We start from the raw sequence: 12,378 nt of genomic DNA on the forward strand, positions 1-12,378 counted from the left end.
AGCCCCTTCCCAGCTCCCTCAGCAATTCTCCAGCCCCTTCCCAGCTCCCTCAGCAATTCTCCAGCCCCTTCCCAGCTCCCTCAGCAATTCTCCAGCCCCTTCCCAGCTCCCTCAGCCTCTCCTGGGGCTCCAGCCCCTTCCCCAGCTTCATTCTCTGCACACTCTCCAGCTCCTCTGTGCCTTTCCCAAATTTAGGGAATTTTTCTGTGCACAGTTTTTTGTGCTGGGAGCACATGGTGCTGGCTCACAGTGAGGTTTTCATTCATCATCACCCCTAATATTTCTCTGTAGGGCTGTTCTCAGTCCCTTCTCCATCCAACCTGTGCTGCCCAGAGAAGCTGTGGCTGCCCCTGGATCCCTGGAAGTGTCCAAGACCAGGTTGGATGGAGCTTGGAGTAACCTGGGATGGTGGAAGGTGTCCCTGCCATGGCAGGGGTGGAACTGGATGGGATTTAAGGTCCCTTCCAACCCAAACCATTCCATGATTCTGTGATCTTTATTTGCAGCAGAAAGTAACAGCATCTGAGTACTGAATTCTCAAGCAGAAGTCAGGGAGAAGGTCGGTGTTAACAAGCAGACAAATCCCACATCAACTCACTCCTGTCTCACCAGATGAAGCATTTCCAGGGCAGGGACCTCTTTTTCCATATGCACATACTTTCTTTAACACAATTTTTTCCCCAGCTCCTGTGATAATATCACCTTCCTTTTCCTCCCTGAATGATTTCTTTGCCTGCCCCTTTGCCATAATTTCATATCCCACAGTTCAGAGCCTTGGCAGCCAGTGCAGGAAAAAGAAAAAAGAATAAGTCAGCATTTGGGTTTTTTTAAAAATTTTTATCTTATTTTGGCATATTTTCTATAGTACAACGTGTATGTTCCTGTCTGTAGGAGAACAGGCATTATTAAGGACTTGTTATTCATTGATTCAGCACTCAGGAATAAATCACTGCTTGCAGCACTCTGCTGACTGCTGTTTTAGGCATAATTGAATTTTTTGAAATTTGTTATTGATAATCCATGAATATTCCGTTCTGCATCAGCAATCAGGTGAAATGCAAAGAGCTGTCTCTGGGTAACAACTGGACTCAATGATCCTAAAGGTCTTTTCCAACCTAAACAATTCTGTGATTATCCCTGATAATTTGAGACACGTTGAGGAATGAGTGCATAAAAACATGTTGTGTAATCATGTGTAAATAAATTTACTGCTGTGAATAAAAAGATTTCTTCAAAGGTACACTGAGCTCCCTATGGGAGCAGCTTGGAAGACCATGAAAATTATGACTTCATACCTCCCCTGCTTGGTTCCAGGAATTATTTTAAGTGTAATGACTGCTCTGAATTACTTTTATCTCTGTTATTAATATTACATTGACATTGTCTTGTTTCTTTGTAAAGTTTTGAGGACAAGAAAGCCATAACCTTATCTTTGAGGCATCTTCCTCCAGCCTGTTCCCCTCAGCCCTCCCAAGCTGACAGGAGAAATATCTGCCTCATCTTTCAAGGTTCATGGCAGGATAAAGAGAGTTAATAACCAAGTGACCTAAAGAAAGAAACACATCTTTCATTCTTTTTTCCATGTTCTTTTTCAGTGCTGCCACACAGAGGCAGAGTTGAGGCTGCTTCTAAAGGGAAGGAGTGAAGGAAGAAAATCCTTTTTGGTTAGAAATTACCTGGATTTCCTGCTGGGGACACCCCATCACCCTTCAAGACTTTTTCCTTATCCAAGAACTCTTGGTTTAGGTTGTTTTCCTAAGGTAAAAGGGATTTCCTGGTCAGTTTAAACCTTCCCACCAACACTCAACCACAAATTGATCAAGGCTGGGGTTACAAAAATGCCACCACCAAAGAGTCTTTAAGTTTCATGAAAAGAATTGTCCCTTTAGATTGAACACTAGTGATGCACAGGAAGAAGCACAAGCCCAGAGAATTGTCTGACAGAGGGAAAATTACAAAAATTTTAACCTGTCTAGTGGAAGGTGTTCCTGCCCATGGCAGGGGGTTGGAACAAGGTGGACTTTGAGGTATTTCCCACCCAAGCCATTCTGGGATATCTTCTCCTGTCCACAGAGCTGCTGGGTTTTGATACAGGATGAAGGATGATGAAATAAGAGAGCCCTGTGTCATCAAGAAATCATCTTTTCTTGATGATGTCTCTGCCTCATAAACTCAGATGCTGCAGGTAGGAGTGGAAATGGAAAGTCTCAGCTCCCTTTGGGCTTTGCTCTCTTTTGAGCTGAAAATAAAAATACTCAAACACTCCAATGCCTCAATGCTATCCCCAAAGCTAAAGCCACAGAGATGAACAAATTCTACAAACTCACTCCATTCTGTAAAGTGCTCAAAACCACTCTAAAAAATTGCACAGAAATTGACTCACTGGGTTTCTTTTTTGCAGATTGTTGATTCATTTATATTTTAAATTGGAACAAATTGAAGCAGTTCTATTTTTCCTTATTTTACCTTTTTTCTCTCTCTCTTTTTAAGCATCTTTTTATGTCCTGAGGATGAGCTGAACACTAAACCAGATGAACAAGCTGCAGGAGCCCAGCACTTGCCCAGCTGGGGCTGACCTTTTGAAGGACCACTCGAGGAGAGTGGAGGCTTGGCCAGGTGATGATTCCAAGCTCTGCAGTCCCTGGATCAGGTACAGCATCACAGCCCTGACCTCATTTACAGCTCCTGCATTTCTGAAATGCCAAGAGATTATGCAGAGAGCTTTCCTGAGTGTGATCATGTGAGGCAAGAGACATGAAGTCATTGTCCTAAAGCCCAAGGTGAAACCAGGCTGTCCCAAAAAGTCCCAGCCGGGCCTGGAGCTGCATTTTGTAGTGCTGCAGGAAGAAAAACTGATCCTGGCTAATTTTTTCTAGATGGTTTTGTTAAGGTCAAGGGGATTTTGTGGTCATACCAGCACACAACCACAATTTGAGCAAGGTTTTGGTTACAAAATTACCAAATGTCTGTGAATTTCATGAGTTGTCCAGTTAGAGTGAGCTGTTTCCTGCCTTCATCCTTTTGGCAAAGCTGGCATCTAGGATTCCACTCAGTTTTCTGGCCATCAGCATTTAAAAAATAAAAGTTAAGATGTAATTATTTCTCTGTAGCTCAGGATTCCATTTCAGAAACTCTATCCATACATGAATGCTTTTTTCCTACAGAAAAAAATCCTGTATTTCACAGGAAATAATCTGTTATTTTTTCTGGTTTCTGGACTGAAACCCTCAGGGGTGACAGTGACTTCTCAGGAGCCACATTGGGCTCGGTGCATGTGAACATTCCACACTCTCCATGTCTGGGAAGGATTAACAGAATCCCCTCCTCCTGCTTGGACATTCCCCCCTGGAAAGCACATTCCCATCCAACAGGCCCATTCCTTCTGCTCCACAGCTCCTGAGCTGCCTCAGCCAGGCTTCACAGGGCCCACGGTGTTCAAGGGTTCAGATTTCTGGGAGCAGAGAATTTCCCATCATCAGCTCTGCACCATCAGTTTGCTGCTTCCCACTCTGGAAAACAACTTGGAAGACCTCGGGATTATTCTCACAATCCTCTCTGAGCTAAGAAACCCCAGTAACTGCTAATTATTCAGTAATTAATTGTCTCTCTGGGGTTGTAATTGCGAGTGTGGCCTCTCCCCATCACTGTGTGCTCGTTAGGCAGCGGTTTCCTCAATGCCCAAACAAATTCTGTCTTTCCCATTTGATTGGATTACAAAATTGCCTTCAACTCTGTGGAGATGATGAGGAAAAGTGTGGTTCTGCACAGGAGTTACCATGGGAACTAAAGTAGGGAGAGATCTTTGTAAACCAGAAGTCAAGCAGACTGTGTTTCAGACAATTAATATTGTCTCATTCACGAGCTTTAACCCTTCTGTGTTCCAATGTAGTTTTGATCTCTTTTTCCATATCAAATGCTGTTGTCAAAGAGGTTCTGCTCCCATGAGGATTCATCCCTCATTCTCCTGCAAATCCACCTTACAGCCCTGGTTAGCTTCAGCTTCCCCTTCTGCTTTGCTTTTTGGGCATGGGGACATCTCTGGAGGTATCCAGGTAGGATTTGGTTTGGGACTGGGACATAGATGTGGGGACAAATGTCCAGGCTCCCATCCTGTCACTGTAACCAGAACTGGTGGCTCAGCTGAGCAGCTCTCATTGCTTCTCCTGCATGAACCCCTCTGCTCTCTTTTCTAACACCTTGGACCCCTCAAATCTTCTTTTCTTCTACTTCCATGTGTGGCACTTTAGGGAGGAGCAGCTGAGAACTGACCCAGTGCCAGTAGCTGTCCCTCTGCTCCCCTCTCTTTCCAAACCCTCTTTTTCCAGCCCCCAGCCCATCTCCTGACTTCTCTCCCAGCATCCTGCCACCCTCTGGATCTCCCCTCACACCACATCCCTCACACCTTAAAAATAATTAGCAAAGTGATTATTTATTATTTTCCTTCAGGCCTCTGCCTGACTCTGTGAACAGGAGGAATTCCCCTCCCAAGGGAATTCATTATTCATGTATTAAAAAAGCCAGCTCCTCCTCATCCCCCTCCCCTGTGTGCTGCTGACCTCCTTCCCTGTGCTGGATACGGAATTACTCATTTTCCCAGGGGCTGATCCATCACTTTGTTGCTTCAGCTCTTCACAAACAATATTTCTGTCCCACCAGAGGCAAAAGCTGAGTTCAGCATAAAACTACTTTATTTTCCAGCTGCTGTTCAGATCACAGGGCCTTAATCCCACTTTTTCCACCATCCCACCTGCAGCCACAGTTCATCACCCTGGAAAAGGCAAGAGCCAAACCACCAAATTTCCAGTTTCTAATCAAAATCAGGGAAGAGTGAGACAACCTCAGAGAATCCCAGGGGAGAATTAGCATTGCATGAGGCAAACCTCCTCCTTTCCCCAGCTCCAGTCTCCAAGTGCTGAACTGATTTTGGCAGAAACCTTGCAGAATATTTGTTCTGAGGCAGCCTGGAATACGTCAGTGGGAGAGATTTCAGCTCAGGGAGATAAGAAGAGACTGGAAGCAGGAGCTTGCAGTAGGAAATGCTGGGCAGCCAGAAATTGAGGTGTTGGCATTTCCTCTGCAGATTTTGTTGCAGAATATGAAAAACCAGAGAGTGCAGAGCAAAGAACATGGGCCGAGGACCCTCTCACACAGAGGATCTGCAGAGCCAGATCAAAATGACCACTTCCTGCATTCCAAATACTTCTTTGTCCAGATGTAAATCCCTTCTGAAAAACAGAGCTGGTTTTTCATCCCTTTGCATCCTGAGAGTTGCTCTTGGTCCTGGGAGACAGCAAATATTGTGCTGATTGAAACCCATTTTGCTGTGTTTTAGTGATGAGAAACCTGTTGCCCTGGGGCCAGCACAGGAATCTGCCTGAGGGTGGCCAAAGACACGGAGAGAGAAATGATATTAAAACTGTTTCCTTGTAAAATGCCACTTTTGCAGGAGCAAAGTCTGGGAAGGTATTTTTGTGCTGATTTAGGAGCTCCAGCAGACCATACAAGCCCAGGCCTTGTTCAGACAAGACCAAAAATAGGCTGTGTTTAACTCCACAGTCCATAAAAACATTCCAGTTAAGTCTATTCTATCCTTAAAAATCCACGAGGCAGGGGAGATGTCAGCACACCTTGCATTTCCCTGTCACTGTGGAAAAGGAAGCCTGTCCAGCCCAAGAAGCTGGAAAAAGAACCAGAAATCTTTTTTTCTGTGCTTATTCTGGCCATGTGGATGCACCCCCAGGCACCTGCAGAGCAGTCCCAGCCTTGGGAAGGCAGTAAAGCTCAAACCTGTGTGTTCACTGCAGTCCCTGAGGCTGGAAGAATTGTTCTGGGAAGCTGGGGAGGAAGTGATGTTGCTTTTGAAGCTGAAAATAATTCTTTCAGATGACTTAATCTGTAGCAGACCCTTTACTTCACTGTAGGAGCTAAGGCTGACGGGAGGCAGGTCATGACCTTCTGGAAGATTCTGTTGGATTATTAGATCAGATTAGATTAGGTTATTTTTCCTGGATATTGAGGTCACAAGGGGAGGGAGGGATAGGCTGGTTTTCCACATATCCCCAGGCCTGAGGTGCTCTTCATGGGGAATCACCTCACTCCTCCTTTTCTTTCCATCCCTATTCAGCTGACTTCTGTGGGGGAATTGATGCCAGCCTCTTTCTAGCCATGTCCTCACTGCTAGGATCAAACCCACAGTGCCAGGCAGTGCCACAAATAAAACCCTGGAAGCGTTTGTGCCCTCAGGAAGAGCCAGGCTGGCAGAAAGCCTGCTGCTGCCTCATTTTCAAAAGGGATTTTAAATCAAATTGGGGTGGATTTTGGTTTTTTTTTTTTTTCTTTAAACAAGACAACTCAAATGGAGAGCTCAGCTTCAAAGAATCAAACAGAGCAGCACAGAAAAAGCTCCAGAGCATCTAAAGAGGCAGAGAATGACACTCCTGACCCTGGTGAGGCCAGCAAGGCACACAGAGCTTCCAAAGTCGTTGGCTTTGAGCACAAGGGAACATTTCTCCTTGTGACTCTTTTCCAGCAAAAAAGAGAAGCACAGTGGCAAGAGAACAAAACTGTTGTTCCAGAAGGAACCAGCATGTCCAGCCAAATATCTGCTCATTGACACCGGTGGGCTCTGAGTCAGGCTCACCAGAGGATGAACAGCACACGAGGATTTTCCATGGAAAATTCTCCCTTGCTTTTCTCCCTGGAAAGGCCTTCTGTGAGTAGCCCCATTTCTGGCTGGTGGTGATGGATATTCACTCTCCTGGGCTGGGGTTAGGATGGCAGGAACTTGCTTAGACCCCCAAAAACCTTGACATCCAAACTCCCATCCAAACCTCTGAGACTGAAAGAATTTAGATCTCACTCTGGCCTTTATTATTTACATTTGTTTTTCCTGGCCACCTGGTTTTGCCTTTATACATTTGGGTGTGCATTTGCCACACTTGTTCCACCAAACAGCTTGTAAGGTTTGCTAAAAACTTCTGCTATTTTTATAACCAATATTCCCTTTGGCTCTGTGGGGATTGCAGCCCCAGGGGGCTGTGAGGGACTGGCTGTGATAAGGATGGATCCTGCTCACTCACAGGGAGGTTGTTTTTGTCACACTGTCCCTTTCTCTGCTGCTGTCACTGAGGGCCCGAGGGGTTACACTGAGCTACCTGCAGAGAGGAGCTGGCTGAGCTTTGTGTCCTCTGTAAATTCAAATGGAAACCAATTTTCACTAACAAAATATGGATTTATTCACTGCTTTGCAGTAAGAACAGAGTCACTTTAATCTGCTTTCAGGGCATAATTGAGTCAGTGCCTCTGTAATAAGAGCTCTGTCCCCTGTTCCTCAGAGGGGGTTCTCTGTGGCACATTTATCCACATTCCTGCTGGGAAGAGCCCTGAACGAGCTGCCCACGCTGTGACTGCTGTGTGGGCTTATGCAAAATGTTCCTTCACCCACCATCCCTACCTGCCTCTGCCTTAAAATGTCATTGAGAAACCAAGCCAGAACCCAGGCTGAGTGGAGAATCTTCTCTGCCAGGAGTCTGCTCCAGCATGGACCTGCTGACCTGGAGGTGGCAATCCCAAATCTGCTGCAGAGTTTGAAAAGGGATGGGGGTTTGTTTGGCATTCAGAGGAAGAGCATGGGGGACATCTGGTTATGTGAAATCATAAAGGGATTGACTGGTTTGGGGTGGAAGGGACCTTAATGGTCACCTTGTCCTATGACAAGGGACACCTTTCACTGTCCCAGGCTGCTCCAAGCCCCGTCCAGCCTGGCCTTGGACACTGCCAGGGATCCAGGGACAGCCACAGCTGCTCTGAGCAACCTCTGCCAGGGCCTGCCCACCCTCACATCAGGAATTCCTTCCCAATCTCCCATCCATCCCTGCCCTCTGGCACTGGGAGCCATTCCCTGGGTCCTGTCCCTCCATCCCTTGTCTCCAGTCCCTCTCCAGCTCTCCTGGAGCCTCTTTAAGCCCTGGAAGATGCTGTGAGATTTCCCTGGATCTTCTCCAGGTGAGCACCCCCAGCTCTCCCAGCCTGTCAGAGGAGCTCCAGCCCTCAGAGATCTCCATGACCTCCTGTGGGCTCACTCCAACAAATCCTTGTCTTCCTGTGCTGAGGGCCCCAGAGCTGGACAAGATATTCCAGCATGGTGAGCACAGGGCTCCTGCCCCACAGGAACAGAGGAGGCAAATGATGGGAGAGAGTCTGAACAGCAAACATCAAACACAAGAAAAGTGGGAGCCAGAGGTTTCTATCAAGCATCTAAAGCTGGAGCCAGGAGGAATTTTGATAGAATGGGTCCACAAAGGAGCAGCTTTTCCTAGCACTCAGCCTTGCCTCTCATTCCCATTTATTTCTGCTTTTCCTCACATCAGCAGCAGCCCTGTGTGCTGCTGGAATGAAACTGAACCTCCAGACAAGCAAACAAACAGGCAACAAATCCTCCCCAGGAGAAAGGGGTTCATTTTGTGGGTACATAACGCAAGGCAGCGATGGCAGGGAGAGGAACTGGCACTGCTGAACTCTGCTCTTTAGCAAAATCCATCACTTCCCTTCCCTCTCTGTGCCTGAGCAGTCCCAGGAATCCAGCACCTCCTGCACAGACGTGCCTCATGCTGCCTCTTCTGCAGCAGCATCTCCTCCTCGCCTGTCTGCCAGCTGCAGAGAGATAAGTCAGGTTTAATCACTCCCAAGTCTTACTCATCCAGCGTTTGTGGGGTTGCAGCAGCAATTTCGTGCAGATCAGTAACTCCTGAACGTTTTAAAAGTGTTGATTTCACCACCTTCACAATAGCATTATAGAATCATAAAATCATGGAATGGGTTGGGTTGGAAGGGACCTTAAAAACCCTCTTATTCCTCTGCCATGGGCAGGGACACCTTCCACTATCCCAGGCTGCTCCAAACCTCATCCAGCCTGGCCTTAAACAGGTATGAGATGGCAGGGGGATGGTTTTAAGGCAGAAAAGGGTAAGTTTAGGTTGGATATTCGGTAGGAATTCTTCTCTGTGAGGGTGGGAAGGCCCTGGCACAGTTGTCAGAGAAGCTGTGGCTGCCCCATCCCTGGAAATGTCCAGGGACAGACTGGACAGGGCTTGGAGCAGCCTGGGATAGTGGAAGGTGTCCCTGCCACGGCAGGGGACTGGAACAAAATTACCTTTAAGGTCTCTTCCAAACCAAACCAGTTTTATATGATTCTATAACCTTGGAGCCCCTTCCAGTGCCTAAATGGATTCCAAGAGAACTGGAGCAGGTCTTGGGACAAGGGTGTGGCGTGCCAGGACAAGGGGGAATGGCTTCCTGAGCCAGAGCTCAGGGTTAGATGGAATAAAGCTGGAGATTTCTGGAATGAGGAGGGGAGAGGAGACAGCTGGGACACAGCACAGGTCACAGGAGAGCTGAGAGCCCAGTGCCATGCCAGAGGTGTGACATCCTGCTTTGTCACCTTGTCACCCTGCCAGGGGCTGCTGCCCTGTGCTGGCACCGCTGCCACGATCCCGATTCCACACGCGGGCTCCCCGCAGAGAAAATCCACCCTAATGAAACGCTTCCCGCAGTAATTGGATTTCCACTGCAAACCAAGTCATTATGCTGATTGTCCTTGTGCTTTTGGAGATGAGACAAGTGGCAGTGAGTGGCAGCTCTGGCTCGTGGATTGAGTCAGGAGAGGAGGAGCCGGTGTGTGCGAGGCTCAGGAGGCCACGGGCTCCAAATGTTCTGCTCCTGCTCCAAAAAGGGAGCAGGGGAGAGGCTCTAGGTGGAGAGGAGACTTCCAGGAGTGTGTCCCACCCGTGATGGCAATCCCAGACACGTCTGGCTGAGTGACAGGCACTGCCCAGTCTGTGGCTGGGAATGCAGAGATCTCCAGCCCACAGGAATGAATGGTGGCAGAAGGAGCAGGGGAAGGATGGGTACCAAAGCTCTGTGTCAGCAGCAGAGGTGGGGTCAGACCCAAGCCCCTCTGAGCTTCCTGATTTTGGAGATCTCCGCTGAGCTGGTGCCAAAAATCTGCTCCTGACTGGTGGAAAAGAGGTGAAGGCAATTTTAGGACACTCTTGGAACAACCACAGCTCCAGCTGGGGCTTGAGCAGGGCTTTGTCATTGTGATTTGATCAACAGCACATCTCTGCCTGTGCCATCTCCTCCCCCTTTTGTTTTCCAGGTTCTTTAGTCACATAGGGAAATGTCACACTTCAAAAAACTCACAGAACAAAATCCAAAGCCCAAGGGAAAAGGAAAATGCAGCTGCAGTCCCGAGGTTGCCTTTCTGGTTGGTTGTGACTGAAATCCTTCCAGCAGTGCCAGGAGGCCACACAAAGACAAAATGCCATTGGAAATCAATGCCATTGGTTGGATTTGGGACTGGGGAAATACACAACACCAGAGGAAATGGCCTCGAGTTGCACCAGGGAAAGTTTAAATTGGATCTTAGGGGAAATTTCTTCATGGAAAGGATTGTCCAGCCCAGGGTGGAGCCCCCATCCCTGGAGGGATTTAAAAGCTGTGAGCATGTGGCACTTGGGGATGTAGTTTAGTGGTGCCCTGGCAGGGCTGGAATAATGTTGGACTCGATGATCTCAAACCATTTTTCCAAGCCAGAGCTGATCCCAGTTCCCAAGGAGGCAGCAGGGAGCTCGGTGCTGGTTCCCATCCCAGCTCTGGGGCCTCTTCCCTTGTGTCCCCATGGGCAGTGGGAAGAGCCAAAACCCTGGACATGGCCAGCTGGAAGCTGGCAGGAGCTTCCCAAACCCGGTGGCACTGCAGACACTCCCAGACAGCTCTCCAGTGTCCATCTCCATCCCCTCCACCTCTCCACACACCAGGATGGGCTCATCCACACTCCATCCACTCTCCCCACCAGATGGGATTGGGAAGCAGGGCTGGATTCAAGCTGCCAAGAGGCAATGCAGAAATGCCAGGAAAAGCCTTTGAGGAAATCTGGGATCCCAGCCACTGCTGGAATGCTGAGCCCAGGCAGCAGTGTGACGTGTGGAGTCCCTGGGGGAGGAGAGGCCAGGGCTGAGGCTGCACTTCACTGGTGCACTGAGTATTCCAGAGCCTCTGTGCAGTGTGGAAAACTGGAAAAATCCCCTCCAAAGACCTTTGGGAAGGCCAAAAGTTGGGGAGACAGGGCATGGAAGAGAGAATTCTGGAGACTGTCCCAACAGATAAACCACATGGAGGTGAGGAAACAAACACACAGGTGCTGGGGGAACACCTGGGGAATAAAACAAAGCTATTTTCCTGCTGTGACAGGATCATCCTGGGTGGAAAAGAGGAACACCTCTCCTGTGAGGAAAGGCTGGGAGAACTGGGATTGTTCAGCCTGGAAAAGAGATGGCTTAAGAGTGGTCTAATCAGGTTTTCAGATGGGAGCCTACAAGGAGGGACTTTTGACAAGGGCTTGGAATGACAGGACACAGGGAATGGCTTCCCACTGCCAGAGGGCAGGGATGGATGGGATATTGGAAGGAATTCTTCCCTGTGAGGGAGGTGAGGCCCTGGCACAGGGTGCCCAGAGCAGCTGTGGCTGCCCCTGGATCCCTGGAAGTGTCCAAGGCCAGGCTGGACGGGGCTTGGAGCAGCCTGGGACAGTGGAAGGTGTCCCTGCCATGGTAGGGTTGGAATGGGATGAACTTTAAGGTCCCTTCCAATCCAAACCACTCTGGAATTCTGTGATCTTGACCAGACATCTGGAGACACAAACCACGTGCACCAGTGTGGCCTCTGATCTTATCCAAACGTGGCTTAGTTGGGATCTGCCTGAAAATTCAGGGGAAGAGAGAAAGTTTAATATCCACATTATCCAACAATGCAGAGGCAATGCAACCCCGCTGTGCCTTTCCCAGGGGGAGAGGTAAGTGCTGGAGACCTTTTTGATCTAATGGAAACAGTGCATAATGATACCTGACAGCCAGGAGCTCGAGCCAGAGAAAAATTCCAGCTGGAAATGAGATGCACATTTTTAAGGGAAGGTGATGAATCAGCGGAGCAGCCTGCCCAGGGATGGGATAAACGCTCCAGAGCCTTGCAGCCTCACCTGGATCTCAGAGGGAGAGTCTGTGTGGAACCACCAGCCATGTTCAGCCACATCAAAACTGCTGCTCTGAAATCTGGGATGTGTGTTTTCCATGGAAAACAATCCTACACAGGATCCTTGGGTTGGAAGGGATCTTAAAGCTCATCCAGTTCCACCCCTGCCATGGCAGGGGTGGAACTGGATGAGCTTTAAGATCCCTTCCAACCCAAGGATCCTGTGTAGGATTGTTTTCCATGGAAAACACACATTCCAGATTTCAGAGCAGCAGTTTTGATGTGGCTGAACATGGCTGGTGGTTCCACACAGACTCTCCCTCTGAGATCCAGGTGAGGCTGCAAGGCTCT

General features: G+C 48.5%; 1 long non-coding RNA gene across 1 annotated transcript; it reads left to right on the forward strand.

Annotated features, from left to right (window-relative positions):
* Nucleotides 1-176: 176 nt before the first annotated feature.
* Nucleotides 177-6,493, forward strand: LOC107206425. The gene is made up of 5 exons (XR_004498020.1): nt 177-378; nt 507-559; nt 1,596-1,760; nt 2,074-2,185; nt 2,491-6,493. It is a non-coding gene; the product is annotated as an uncharacterized LOC107206425 (long non-coding RNA).
* Nucleotides 6,494-12,378: the final 5,885 nt, after the last annotated feature.

The sequence above is a fragment of the Parus major genome, chromosome 5 (assembly GCF_001522545.3).
Source record: "Parus major isolate Abel chromosome 5, Parus_major1.1, whole genome shotgun sequence".
Classification (NCBI taxonomy): domain Eukaryota; kingdom Metazoa; phylum Chordata; class Aves; order Passeriformes; family Paridae; genus Parus; species Parus major.